The sequence below is a fragment of the Trachypithecus francoisi genome, unplaced genomic scaffold, assembly GCF_009764315.1.
Source record: "Trachypithecus francoisi isolate TF-2019V2 unplaced genomic scaffold, Tfra_2.0 Lachesis_group2, whole genome shotgun sequence".
NCBI lineage: Eukaryota > Metazoa > Chordata > Mammalia > Primates > Cercopithecidae > Trachypithecus > Trachypithecus francoisi.
In genome coordinates, this window is record NW_022681465.1 from 22,973,793 (window position 1) to 22,989,284 (window position 15,492).

At 40.7% G+C, this 15,492-nt stretch overlaps 1 protein-coding gene across 1 annotated transcript in view; it reads left to right on the top strand.

Annotated features, from left to right (window-relative positions):
* The window catches only part of MCC (MCC regulator of WNT signaling pathway), a 494,592-nt gene that overhangs the window by 190,851 nt on the left and 288,249 nt on the right, over positions 1–15,492 (top strand). The gene's annotated exons all lie outside the window — the stretch shown is intronic.

Consider the following 15,492-nt stretch of genomic DNA (forward strand, 5'->3'; position numbering starts at 1 on the left):
GAGCACTTAGCAATACTCAGAATATCCAGCTGCATGCTGTGTGGAGTTGAGCAAAAACAGTTCTTTCAGGTGAAGCTGCTGGCACTAACAGCACTTACATGCCCTTTACTAATTTTAAACAACTCAGGATCTGCAGGGAAATACAATTCCCATAAAAATCTTTAAACCTGAAGGATACAGTCATCCAACCTTCACTCCCAAGTCCATCCGAACTGTAATTAGAAAAATGCATTCTTATTTGCCTATTCTATCATTTTAAAAGGCCAATTAAAGGCAAAATGAATCCCCATGATTTTTAAATTATATTCTATCATTTTGACTAGAAAATGACAGATTTTTATACAGGCCTCCCTGGGAGTTTTGAGAGAATCTGGAATATCTGTTTAGAATTATAGATATCTGCCAAGTGCAGTGGCTCACACCTGTAATCCTAGCACTTTGGGAGGCGGACGCAGGAGGATTGCTTAAGCCTAGGAGTTTAAGACCAACCTGGGCAACATAGTGAGATCATGTCTCTGCAAAAAATAGCAATTAGCCTGGCATGGTGGCCTGCATCTGTGGTCCCAGCTTCTCGGGATGCCGAAGCAGGAGGATCACTTGAGCCCAGGAAGCCAAGGCTGCAGTAAGCTGTGATCGCACCACTGCACTCCAGCCTGGGCAATAGAGCAAGACCCTGTCTAAAAAAAAAAAAAAAAAAAGAGAGAGAGAGAAAAAGAAAATGGCAGATTATTGTACAGGTCTCCCTGGGAGCTTTGAGAGAATATGGAATATCTATTTAGAAATATAAGAATCTTTCCAGGCTCTCTGGAGTCTTCCACCAGATGATGCACAAAGAACATCCCTAGTAAATAGGAACCCAAGAAAACAGCTGAAGGCCAATACTGATCAGTGACTCCTGCATTAGGAGATGGACTTCCAGAGTAGAAAGTGCCCCAGATCTCTTTTCCTTATTTGCTCCCCATTGCCACTGTATCTCCAACCCTCCTTCCTCCTCAACCACCACTATCAGATATGACAGGAACTCTCAGGTCAGAATGGGAGCCATAATTTCCTCAAGCTCATTTTGCTTTCAATGAGTGCTATTTGGCCCTTGCAGAACCGGATGTTCCTTCTCTGCACATTTTTTTGTTTGTTTGTTTTTGTTTTGAGACAGAGTTTCACTCTATCACTAGGCTGGAGTGCAGTGGCACCATCTTGGCTCACTGCAACCTCCGCCTCCCAGGTTCAAGTGATTCTTCTGCCTCAGCCTCCTGAGTAGCTAGGATTACAGGTGCACACCACCACGCTCAGCTAATTTTTTGGTATTTTTAATAGAGATGGGGTTTCACCATGTTGGCCAGGCTGGTCACGAACTCCTGACCTCGTGATTCACTCGCCTCAGCCACCCAAAGTGCTGGGATTACAGGCATGAGCCACCATGCCCAGCCCCTTCTCTACACTTTCAAAGCACATTGCTCATATTTCTCTGGGTTAACAAGGAAGTCTCTTTTTTGTGTCTATCTTCCCTACTAGACTGTGAGCTTATTAAGAGGAGGAATCTTGTCTTTGTCTCTCCAGTGCCAATCAGATTGCTTGACACAGGCTCATTCATTCATTTAATCTCTCCATCATTTATTTATTCCCAATTGGAACCTCTCAATAAATGTTCATTGACTAAATAGATGGATAAATATCTTTTTTTCAGGACTAGATTATGAATTTCATGGGCAAATTTCAAGGTACATATATGAGAAACTCCTTACCCATTTCCTAGCAAAATAAGCATGAGAGAAGAATAACTTATATCCATCTTAAAACCATTCAGTAGTTCTCATAGTTCTTTGGGTCAAGTCTTAAACCTTCCATATCATCTACAAAGCCTTTCATTTGTTCCAATCACTGCCTATCATTCCAGCCTCATTTGTTTGCATTCTCCTCTTTGTCTCCATTCTCCAGCTACATTGACCTTATAAGTAACTCAGCATCTGTACTCCTTCCCTACAGGGCCTTTGTACTTGAAGTTGCTGTGACTTGAGCACCTCTTTTTCCCTACCCTTCACCTGGTTAACTTCTGCATGTCTTCCAGATCTCAGGTCAGACATCTCTTCCTTAAAGAAATGTTCCTTAACCTCACTCCCCACCAGTCTATGTCAACTCTAGTCAACTCTATCTGTTATATGTGTTCATATTTCTGTATTCCCTGTCCTTTAGAGAAGACGTTGAAGTTTTATAGGTTTGTGGTTTTTTTGGTTTTGTTTTTTTTTTTTTTCTTTCTCCCAGACAGAGTTCTGCTTTGTTACCCAGGCTGGAGTGCAGTGGTAGGATCTGGGCTCACTGCAACCTCTGCCTCCCAGGTTCAAGTGATTGTCCTGCCTCAGCCTCCTGAGTAGCTGGGACCACAGGTGTGTGCCGCCACGCCCAGCTAATTTGTTTTTTGTTTGTTTGTTTGAGATGGAGTCTTGCTCTGTGGCCCAGGCTGGAGTGCTGTGGCACAACCTTAGCTTACTGCAACCTCTGCCACCCGGTTTCAAGTGATTCTCCTGCCTTTGCCTCCCGAGTAGCTGGGATTACAGGTGCCCACCACCACGCCCGGCTAATTTTTGTATTTTTAGTAGAGACAAGGGTTCACCATATTGGCCAGGCTGGTCTCGAACTCCTGACCTTGTGATCTGCCCGCCTCGGCCTCCCAAAGTGCTGGGATTATAGGCATGAGCCACCACACCCGGCCTAATTTTTGTATTTTTTTTTTTTTTTTTGAGACGGAGTCTTGCTCTGCCACCCAGGCTGGAGTGCAGTGGCCGGATCTCAGCTCACTGCAAGCTCCGCCTCCCGGGTTTACGCCATTCTCCTGCCTCAGCCTGCTGAGTAGCTGGGACTACAGGCGCCAGCCTCGTCGCCCAGCTAGTTTTTTGTATTTTTAAGTAGAGACAGGGTTTCACCGTATTAGCCAGGATGGTCTCGATCTCCTGACCTCGTGATCCACCCGTCTCGGCCTCCCAAAGTGCTGGGATTACAGGCTTGAGCCACCGTGCCTGGCCAATTTTTGTATTTTTAATAGAGACGGGGTTTCACCATGTTGCCCAGGCTGGTCTTGAACTCCTGACCTCAGGTGATCCACCCGCCTCAGCCTCGCAAAATGCTGGGATAACAGGTGTGAGCCACTGTGCTTGGCCAGTTTTTATTATTTTTTTAATGATTAAGCAATGTGTCAGTTATCTGTTGCCACAATAATGTGTAATTTTAAAAGACTATAAAATATCAGTGACATTCACCAGTAAGTGTTTATTGCTCATGTATTTGGGGTCAGTTGCAGGTCGGCAGGGCAACTGTGTTCTTGACTGTAAAGCCTGGACTCACTCATATATCTGAGGATAAGCTGGCTTGATGGCTGATCTGGCCAGACCTTGGTTTGGGTGACTGGAGCAACTGCTGTACATGTCTCTCACCCTCCAGAAGTCTGGCCCAGACATGCACTCATGTTATGTTAGCGGCAGATGTGTAAGAGGAAACATGACAGACTCCTGGAGGAGACACAGGCATACCATTAATTCCATCTTATTCTGTTGGCCAAAGTTAGTCACATGGACAAGACCAGAGTCAGAGTGGGAGGGCACTACAAAGTTATAGGCAAAGGACGTGTTTACAGGGATGGGTAAAATATGGGTCCCTCTTTGCATTCTACCACAAACTGACTCTAAGTTCAACTGAAGGCAATGATGGTGTACCTCTTTAATTTTTCAGAGACAGGTCTTGCTCTGTCACCCAGACTGAAGTGCAGTGGCTTGATCACAGCTCACTGTAACCATGAACTCCTGCATCCAAGTGATCCTCACTTCTTGGCCTCTCAAAGTACTGAGATTTACAGGCATGAGCCACTGTGCCCAGCTGGTGAACTTCTTTTTAATTGCTATTATATCTCTAGTACCAAACAAGGTACTTGGCACATAGTGGGTGATAAATATTTTTTTAATGAAGGAAGGATGGAATATGAAAAGGCATTAATTTAATGCAGTTGTCTCAAGAATTCAGAGAAATGTTCACTTTTGAAGGAGATTCCCACCTTAAGAAAGATAAAATAAATTAGTCCAATATTGTTATCCATTTTGTGTTTTTTCAAATTCCCAAATTCTTCCAAATAGTAGCTGTTTGCACTTCAGGGTTAGCTTTTATTTCCCATGTGATACATTTCCCTCTCTATCACTAGTGACAGTAGTGGAAAGTGTTTGAATAATAATTTCAAATGAAAAGGGTGAGTCATGAAGTGTGTGAAGAAACAGAACAAAAACTTAATATTTTGGATATGAAGAAAAAATAAGTAGTTTTCATTAGTTTGGACAAAGTTTTGGGCAAGCTTTCTCATATGCCATAGGCTTTATCTTCATTCATTTGTGCTGCTGTAACAGAATACCACAGACTAGGTGATTTATAAAGAACAGAACTTTATTTCTTACCGTTCTGGAGACTGGGAAGTTCAAAAGCAAGGCACTAGAAGGATTGGTAACTGGTAAGGGCTGCTCTCTGCTTCCAAGTTGGCACCCTTGTTGCTATCTCCTCTGGAGGGGAGGAACACTGTATTCTCACATGGTGGAAAACGCAGAACAAGAGGGCTTCAACCTCAAGCCCTTTTGTAAGGGTATTAATCTCATTTATGAGGGTGAAGCCTTCCCAAAGGCCACTCCTCTTAATGCTGTTCCACTGGGGATTAAGTTTCAATATGAATTGTGAAGGGGACACCCTCATTCAAACTATAGCAGGCTTCCACATAACAGGCTCTGAAGGGTGAAGAGTAGGCTGCTGGTGCCTTCAAATAGTGTATTCCTTATAACTGGGAAAATAAGCCAAGTATTTCAGAGCCCAGTTAGTTCTAGAATATGAAATTCTAAAATATTGATAATGGTATGAAACACAGAAGAAAGAGAGAGAGAGGAAGAGAGGGAGGGAGGGAGGAAGGAAGGAAGAAAGGAAGGAAGGAAGGAAGGAAAGAAGGAAGGAAGGAAGGAAGGGCAAGAGGGAGGGAGGAAGAAGGAAGGAAAGAAGGAATGAGAAAGGAAAGAAAGAAAGGAAAGAAATGAAATGTATTGTTAAGAATGTGTAACAGACCATCTGATCCAGCAATACCCAGATACTGGGTGTCTACTCAAAGAAAAAGAAGTCATCATATAAATAGGACACCTGCATTCATGTGTTTGTCACAGCACAATTCATAATCATGAAGATACAGAATAAACCCAAGTGCTCATCAACAGATGAGTGGATAAAGAAAACATGGTGTGTATGTATATATGTGTAGATGTAACGGAATACTACTGAGCCATTGGAAAAAAAACAACGAAATACTGTCTTTGCAGCAACTTGGATGGAACTGGAGGCTATTATCCTAAGGGAAGTAACTTGGGAATAGAAAACCAAATACTACATGTTTCTGACTTATAAATGGGAGCTAAGCTGTGGGGATGCAAGCAAAGTGCTGCATGCACGAGTATGCAGAGGCATGCAGAGTGGACATGGGAGACTCAGTGGGGGAGGCTGGGAGAGGAACAATGGGATAAAAAATTACCTTTTGGCTATAGTGTACACTATTTGGGTGATGGCTACACTAAAATCCCAGACTCCACATTATACAGTTTATCTATGTAACCAAAAACCACTTGTACCTCTAAAGCTACTGAAGTGAAAAAAGAATGTATAACAGTAAATGGGTTTCATGTTCAGATAGTGGTAAAGGAGCTGGGGGATGTTGATTCAAATTCTGTTAGGAAATTCTATAAGAGCATGATGATAGTTTAATTGGACAATGTAATTGAATATCTTTGATAAAGAAATTTATTATTTGACTCTGGCTTCATTTAAAAAATATGGCCTCTTTTCTCCAGGAATAATACTCAAAATACTTGTCAATGGGGACTAGCCTTAGCAATGGAGGAAGATTTTAGAAACCTTGGTTGTGCAAAATAAAAATGTTACTCCCTCCCTTCTTTTCTTCCTTCCCTCCCTCCCTCCCTCCTTCCTTCTTTCCTTCCTTCCTTCCTTTCTTCCTCCCTCCCTCCCTCCCTTCCTTCCTTCTTTCCTTCCTTCCTTCCTTCCTTCCTTCCTGCCTCCCTGCCTCTCTCCCTTCCCTTCCCTTTCCTTCCTTCCTCCTCTTCCTCTTCTTCTTCCTCTCTCTCTCTCTCTCTTTCTTCCTTTCTTTGCAGAGTCTTAGGGTCTTGCAGGCTGGAGTACACTGGAAAAATCATGGCTCCAGGCAGCCTTGGACTCAGGCAATCCTCCCACCTCAGCCTCGTGAGTAACTGGGACTACAGGCATGCACGACCATGCCTGGATAATTTTTGTTAAATTTTCTGTAGAGACCAAGGTCTCCCTGTGTTGCCCAGACTGGTCTGGAACTCCTGGGCTCAAGCAATCCTCCTGCCTTAGCCTCCCAAAGTGGTGGGATTATAGGCATGAGCCACTGTGCCTAGCCCAAAGTGTTAGTCTTATGGCTGCTAAACTGTGGAAAGGTCTGGAGGTTTTTAGAGATGGGGATGGGGCAACCTGAGGAGGGAGTGGACACTCTCTGGTTTGGGGCAGTAGTCATGTATCAACTGGATAAGAATTGTTTCCTAATATTTTCTAATACTGATACAGTCATACCTGTTTTTCTCTTTAATTAATTGAATTAAGCATCATACAGCTCACCTTTTAATGGAGCTATCAAGGCAAGAGTGCTGAAGGACTTCAGAGAACAGAAAGGTTAATGTCAGGACAAGAGTTAAAAAGTTGTTAAGATTTAGACAGGCACCAAAGAGTTGTTAAGATTTAGACAGGTACCACCCTGGGCAACATTGCAAGACCTTGTCTTTACAATATATATAAAAAAGTAGCTAGGCATGGTGGTGCACATCTGTAGTCTCAGCTACTGGGGAGGCTCAGGTGAGAGGATTGCTTGAGCATGAGAAGTTGAGGCTGCAGTGAGCCATAATTGTGCCACTGCACTCCAGCCTAGGTGACAGAGCAAGACTCTGTCTTTATAAAAAATAATAAATAAATAAATAAATAAAAAGATTTAGATAGGCAAACGGAGCTAACGCTCCACGCAGGAGAAAGAGCAACAGGAAAATACATTAATGTGGGAACGAGCTTGGGAAAGATAGTAAGAAGACATCTTAACTTGCATTTAAATGGAAGAAATGTTTTCCATTTAAGTGGTGAGGGGTAAAAATTTATTGAAGAAAAAGGGGAATCTACAAAAAACCTAAAGCTAACATCATTTTTAATGGTAAAAGACTGAATGCCTCCCCACCACCCTGCCAAGAGCAGCACAAGACAAAGATGTCTGCTCTTTCCATTTCTATTCAACATTATAGTAGAGATGCTAGCTAGCACAGCTAAGTAAGAAAAAGAAATAAAAGTCATCCAGATTGTAAACGAAGAAGTAAAAAACATCTCTATTTGCATATGACATTATCTCATATATAGAAAATTCCAAGAAAACACCAAAAGGTTAGAACTAATAAATGAGTTCAGCAAGACTGCAAGATACAAGATCAATAAACAAAAATCAATTGCAATTCTGTACATTCATAAACAATCTAAAAATGTAATTAAGAAAAACATTTCATTTACAATAGATTAAGAAAGAATAAAATACTTAGGAATAAATTTAACAAGAGAAGTACAAGATTTATACATGGAAAACTACAAAATGCCTTTGAAAACAATCAAAGCAAACCTAAGTAAATGAAAAGACACCTATGTTCATGGATTGGAAGACCTAATATTATTAAAATGTTAATATTCCCAAACTGATATACAGACTCAGTGTATGCCTATCAAAATTTTATCTGGCTACTTTGCACAATAACAAGCTGATCCTAAAATTCTTTGAAATGCAAGGGACTCAGAAGAGCCCAAGCAACCCTGAAGAACAAAGTTGGAGGACTCAACACACGTTATGATTTTAAAACTTTGTATGAAACGCCAATAACCAAGATGTGTCATATTAGCACAAGGATGGACATACAAATAAATGGAATAGAATTGAGAGTCCAGAAATAAATCTTTATATTTATGGCTAATTGGTTTTTGACAAGGGTACAAAAGTTATTCAATGGGAGAAAAGAATACTTTTTTTTCAGTAAGAAGTGTTGGGACAACTGGATAACAATGAGAAGAACACAGTTGGACCTTTATATCACAAGATAAAAAAAATTAACAAAAAATGGATCATTGACTTCAACATAAGGACTAAAACTAAAAAAATTGTTAGATGAAAACAATAGGAGTAAATCTTTGTGACCTTGCATTAGGCAATCATTTATGAAATATGGCACCAAAAGCATAAGCAATAAAAGAAAAAATAGATAAATTGGACTTCATTAAATTAAAATTTTGATGTTTCAAAGTACTCTACCAAGAAAGGGAGAAGACAGCTCACAAAATGGGAGAGAATATTTGCAAATGTATATCTGTTAAAGGTCTAATCTATAGAATATATGAAGAACTCTTAAAATTAAACAATGAAAAGACAACCCAATTTAAAAGTGGGCAAAGGATTTGAATAAACATTTCTCCAGAGAAGATACACAAATGGTCTACAAACACATGAAAAGATGTTCAACATTATCAGTCTTTAGGATAATGCAAATCCAAACCACATAGCAAGAATAAAGACAGTGAGTGTTGGCAAAGATGTAGAGAAATTGAAACCCTCATGTATGGCTGGTGGGAATGTGAAATGGTGTAACCATCTTGGAAAATATAGTAATTTGGTAGTTCCTTAAAATCTTAAAGATAAAATTGCCCTATTACCAAGCAATTCCATTCCTTAGGTATATACCTGAGAGAATTGAAAACATATGTCCATATTAAAAACTTGCTCACAAATGTTCATAGCAACATTATTTATAATAGTTGAAAAATGGAAACATCAAAAATACCTATCAATTGATGAATGGATAAACAAAATATGGTAAACCCATACAATGGAATATTATTTGGCAATAAAAAGGAATGAACCATTAATACATACATAACATGGATAAAACTTGAAAACAGGCTAAGTGAAAGAAGCCATATACAAAGAGTCGCATATTGTCTTACTCTATTTACATGGAGTGTCCAGAATAGGTAAATCCAGATACACAAAGTAGACTTGTGTTTGCCAGGGCTGGAGGAGGGATACATACAGAGTGACTGCTAATGAGTATGAGTTTCATTTGGGGGTGATGAAAATGTTCTAAATAAGATAGTGGTGATGGCTGCACAACTCTGTGAACCACTAAATTATGTTAAAAGGTAAATTTTATGATATGTGAATTATCCATTAATAAAACATAAACTATAACTTGTAGAATGACATTATGGAAAACTGTACTTTGGAGAAAAATCGCTGGGCTGGAGTATGTGGAATGCTTTGGAGTCATATCATTAAGTTATAGGAACTGAAATGAAAGGTGACAAGGCCTGGGAAAGGTGCTGCTAAGCAGTAGAAGTGGAGAGCAAGTGGGGATGAAAGGGCTAAATGACTGGAAGAGAAGATGAAGGAAGGGGAGCTGAAAATGACTCCAAACTTATTAGACTGGAAACTATGATTCCATTTACACGAATTTGTAAGCTGCAATTAAAGTTGGTTTATGGTGGAAGGTGACAAATTCCGTTTTAAACACAGTTTTATAGTGATGACAGGACTTAGCAAGAGTGTCTGGTAGTCACATGAAGAATATTAACTGGAACACAGGTAAGAGTGGCTGGAGATGCCAATTTAAGAAGATTTGCTTAGAGCGGGAAGTTTGGGCTCATGTGATAATCGTGCAAAACACCTGAGGATGGCTGGGAGAGGGAAGCTGACTTATCAAGGTAGGCAGGAGCCCATTCTTCATGCCTCAGCATGTCCTTATAGGAAATCCCAACCATAGCAGTCCATCCACGGGCACTTCATGAACTCAAAGGCTAGGAAGGTGGCTTTCCTAGCCTGTGCCTCAGACCTTCCTTCACCCCCAGCTTGATACAATACCAGGTTAACTGACTCCTTTATTATTAAGTATATGAGGCATCATATTATACTGATTTTTTTTTTTTTTTGCCCCTTTTGGGTAGGTGCTGTAACATTCTAGCTAAGAGATAGTAATGGAATGATGCTGTTTTAGCCCAAACGGCTCCAGAAATAACAGTGGCAGGCATTTGGAATTCATTTAATTTAAGCATGTTCGCCAAATTTTACTAGATCTATTTTTATGCATCTATTTAAAATACTTTTTTTTTGTTTTCCTCTCCAGGAAATTGACCATATGCAGGTACTCCTGGGAGGACTTAAAACTTTTTTTTACTTGGATTTCCAAATCTCTAATCTCCGCTGATTAATTTTCTTTTCCATAGAAAATGTGATATAGTTTAAAAGAAATTTGGAGAACAAATGAGTAAAAATTTTTGAAAGATACTCTGAATATTGATAATGACACAGACACTAAGTTTTAGGCTCAAAAATATCTAATCAGACAGTGAAGGGGTTTTAGATGCATCACATGATGCTTGCATAAAGTAGTAAATCTCAAATCATTATCAAATCCCCACTGACAATGTCATAGATGTTGATACCAAATGATTGTGGGTTATTAGGATGCCTAGGCTGGGTGTGAAGCAGTCTGTAAATGTAACTAATGAGACAGACAAACACCACAGGGGTGCTTTCTTTGCTTGAGTTATATTTGTAGTTGGAGAAGGTTGGGTTTTTGTTTGTTTTTTTTCTGTATGTGAGATGTAATCTGGAAATAGTCTTCAAGTACTTCTTTCTTAGCCAGTTTTAAACATAGACTAACCAAATTATCTACTGCATCCCAACTATTTTTTAGCAGTAAGTCACTGGGTCTAAAGCAGTGTAGCTGACTTCATGAACAATAAGGTGAAGACCTGGCCATGATGGGACAGACTTCAGTGAGCAGTTTCAGGAGGGGTCAACCATGCTAACAGCCCAGATTCTCTAATCCTTGCAGAGGTGCTTCTGCTAACTTGACTGAAGGGACATAGTAAAGGAAGAAAAGCTTAGAAGTAGAAGTAGAGACTTTGGTTCAAGATCTCATTCTCATAGTTTACTAGTAGTGAGGCTTTGGGCAACATACTTCCCAAAAGTTACCTCCAGGCTGGCGTGGTGGCTTGAGCCTGTAAACCTAGCACTTTGGGAGGATGAGGCGGGTGGATCACCTGAGGTCAGGAGTTTGAGACCAGCCTGGCCAACATGGTGAAACCCCGTGTCTACTAAAAATACAAATAAATTAGTTGGGCATGGTGGCTGGCACCTGTAATCCTAGCTTCTTGGGAGGCTGAGGCAGGGGAATCACTTGAACCTGGGAGACAGAGGTTGCAATGAGCTGAGATCACACCATTGCCTGGGTGACAGAGTGAGACTCTGTCTCAAAAAACAAAAAGTTATCTCCATATGCTCTCTCAATGTTTTTACTTCCTACACACCATTCAATCCACACTCATCTAATTTCTATCACCACCCTTTAATGACATTGATTCTCTCAAGGTCCCTAGTAATCTCCAAAGCGAGATGACACTTCTTCATTGTCAGCTTTCTTAAACTCTCAGCAGCATCCCACACAGGTTACCACTGTCCTACTTTTTTTTGTTTTTGTTTTTGAGATGGAGTCTCACTCTGTCACCCAGGCTGGAGTGCAGTGGCACCACCTTGGCTCACTGCAAGCTCTGCCTCTCGGGTTTACGCCATTCTCCTGCCTCAGCCTCCCGAATAGCTGGGACTACAGGCGCCCGCCACCACGCCCGGCTAATTTTTTGTATTTTTTAGTAGAGACGGGGTTTCACCATGTTAGCCAGGATGGTCTCGATCTCCTGACCTCATGATCCGCCTGCCTCGGCCTCCCAAAGTGCTGGGATTACAGGCATGAGCCACTGCGCCCAGCCAACAACTGTCCTTCTTAAAACATGACACAGTTTTCAGTTTTTCTATTCTTTTCTGGACGTTCTTTCTTGATCTTTCTATTCACAGAAATTTGTAAGCTGCAATTAAAGTGGTTTTGGTGTAAGGTAATTCCTATCCAACCTGAAAGTATTAAGGATCTCAAGGATAAGTCCTGGGACTGTATTATGTTTTACTCACTTTCTTCCTTGGTGACCTCATATGTTCTCATGACTTTCAACATCAACTATAATCTATATGCCAATAAGTTCCAAATCATCACCATATGCTGGAGTCTCTTGTGAATCTAAGATGCATATATGCAACTGCTATTGACATCCCCCTAGATGTCAAATAGGAATCTCAGATTTAACACATCCAACATGGAACACTTTATTTCCTCTGCCAAACCTGGTCCTTCCTTACATCAAGCCAAAAACTGGTAGTCATACTTGATTCCTATCTTTCTCTCATTACCTGTATCCAATAATTCACTGAATCCTGGTCCGTTTTACCTAAAAAATACATCTCAAGTCCATTTCTTACCATCTCCATTGATTTCACCGCATTCTAAGCAACAAACATCCTCTTACCTGGACCACTGCAATAGCCTTTAACAGGTTTCCTTGCCTTACTTTTATGGTACTTCAACCCAGTTTTTACACAGAAGGAATAATTATCTTGCTTTAACTTGTTGATTTTGAAGATTTGTACACATACAATTGGACAAAGAGTAGCGTGATTTCCCACATACCTATCACTGAGCTATAACAGTTATCAATTCATCATTAAAGTTTGTTTCATCAATAACCCCATCTATCTTCCCACCTCCTCTAGTACTTTGATGTGAATCCCAGACATCATGTCATTTTACCCCTAAATATTTTAATATATCTCTAAAATACAGGGATTCTTTTTCTTTAAATGTAACCACAAGACGATTAACACATCTAAAAAAGTAATAATTTCTTAACATCATGAAATATCAAAAAAGTATATTTCTGAATACTGTATAAATATGTAATTTTCATAATTCATAATTTTTATAGTTACTTTGTTTGAATCAAGATCTCAATAAAGTCCACATAGTGCCATTGGTCAATATGTCTTCGAATCTCTTTCAATATGCAGAGTTTTTCTTTTGGTGATTTCTCACTTGCTCATTTGCCTTTTTCCCTTTGCATTTTATTTGATGAAGAAACCACACTGTTTTGTCTAGTAGAGTTATATAGGGTTTTTTTGTGGTTAATGTAACATTTCTTCATGTAAAAACTGCTAAGGTGGCTCTGTAGGTGGTCATGTTTTCTTCCATCGGAAATCATGTGTCTGGTTGTATGTCCTTTTGTAATGTTAGTAGCCACTATGCTAAATACTTAAATCTATTAATTCATTAAGGATTGCAAAATAGGGATATTCTCTCAATTGTTAATCTCTTAGCAGTGATACTTGTATGAGGGAGGAACTGTCCTTGGTTTTTACTTTTTAGGTTACCTAGTGGTAAAGCTTGTGAAGACATAGATTTACCTTTTAAAAATGTAAACTGGATCGTGTCTTTGCCCTGTAGAAAGTCTTCCTGTGGCATCTTCATGCACACAGTGAAATGTGTAGTCTATACATATCCTGCATAATTTGGCTCTGACATGATCTTTTTCATCATGTTCTGTCACTACTAGTAAACTATTAGAATGAGCTTAAATTTCAATTAAATAAAAACTTGAGGTTTATTAAACTGTATTGAAAAGGTCAAGCCCTTTGCTTCCCTAGGCTTTTTGCCTTTACTGTTCCCTCTGCCTGTCCACCCTTCCCTCACTTTTTCCCTAATTGGCTCCTTCTTTACCTACATGCTGAAATGTCTTCTCTGCAGAGGCCTTCTCTGACCTCTTCACTTAAGGGGCCTGCTCTCCCCTATCATAGCTCCTGTTTAATTCCTTTATAGCATCCAACACAAACTATAACTACCTTTTTTTTTTTTTTTTTTTTTTTTTGAGACGGAGTTTCGCTCTGTCGCCCAGGCTGGAGTGCAGTGGCCGGATCTCAGCTCACTGCAAGCTCCGCCTCCCGGGTTCACGCCATTCTCCTGCCTCAGCCTCCCGAGTAGCTGGGACTACAGGCGCCCGCCACGTCGCCCGGCTAGTTTTTTGTATTTTTTAGTAGAGACGGGATTTCACCGTGTTAGCCAAGATGGTCTCGATCTCCTGACCTCGTGATCCGCCCGTCTCAGCCTCCCAAAGTGCTGGGATTACAGGCTTGAGCCACCGTGCCCAGCCTATAACTATCTTTTTTTCTTTTCTTTTCTTTGAGATGGAGTTTTGATCTTGTTGCCCAGGCTGGGGTGCAATGGCGTGATGTCAGCTCGCCACAACCTCTGCCTCCCATGTTTAAGCGATTCTCCTGCCTCAGCCTCCCAAGTAGCTGGGATTACGGGCATGCGCCACCACACCTGGTTAATTTTGTATTTTTAGTAGAGATGGGGTTTCTCCATGTTGGTCAGGCTGGTCTTGAACTCCCGACCTCAGGTGATCCACCCACTGTGGCCTCCCAAAGTACTGGGATTGCAGGCATGAGCCACCGTGCCCGGCCTGTAACTATCTTTTAAAATGTATTTATTAATCATTTCCCATCAAGAGTGCTAGCTCTGTGAAAGCAGGGATCTTTTCCATCCCATACACCACTGAATCCCAGGGCACATGCAGGACAATATCTAGCACACAGTGGGTGCTTTACTTTTTCTGAATGAACACCACAAACTTGGTGAACCTACATATCCTCATCTATATGAATGGGATGCAGGGATGAGCTAGGTAACAACAGAATTCCTTGCAGGATATCCATGTTTTTCTCTGAGGACATAGAGATGAGGATACGGATCATCCATGGCAATGCTTCCTGAGTTCTTTGTGTTGTAGTTCCTTGAGCAAATGATGTCTGTTGCGGGGCAGGCCATTGAGGCTGGTGAGAAGCTCCCAACCCAGGACCTAAGAGAGGAGCTGGTCTGATAATTGATCAGAAGGCCACAGGAGTTTGGAAAGGGAGTGCATTTCTGGAGTCACAGGGGTGGGAGAGTGGGGTGAGCTTTTAGATTTAGGGTAGGAAATTCTTGGAGTATATACTTTGAAGGCTCCCTAATTTTTATGATCCTCAAGGACTCAAAGGACTGGGACTTCCTGAGTCTTCATAGGGTTCTGAAATCCCCCTATACCCTCAAAATTCACTTTCTTCAGGAAATTCCACCAATTTAAGAATTATTTCAAAGCATTCTCCTTTTGTACATTTCAAAAACTTTGTACATTTCAAAGTTACAATGTAAACACTTTGGGCATGGTTGAGAAGATTATTCACGTGTGTGTGAATTAGTTTAACCAGACTGCTTTCAACCTAAAATCTGAGGTATCAGCGTTTTGTTTAGCTTGAGAGAGTCAATGGAGAAGGGGACAATTTTAGAGTTTGAGTACTCTTGTGGGCTGGAGGACAGGTTTCCTCAGTACAGTGGACTGCTGGGGTAGGCAAGGATGGCTGGGGCACTCCAGGGGTAGAGACAGTGGACCAGGCCAACTAGTCCCAAGGTTTTCGGTTTCCTTAGTGCTAGAGGTTCAGGGTTTTTAATCAGGATTGCTTCAATT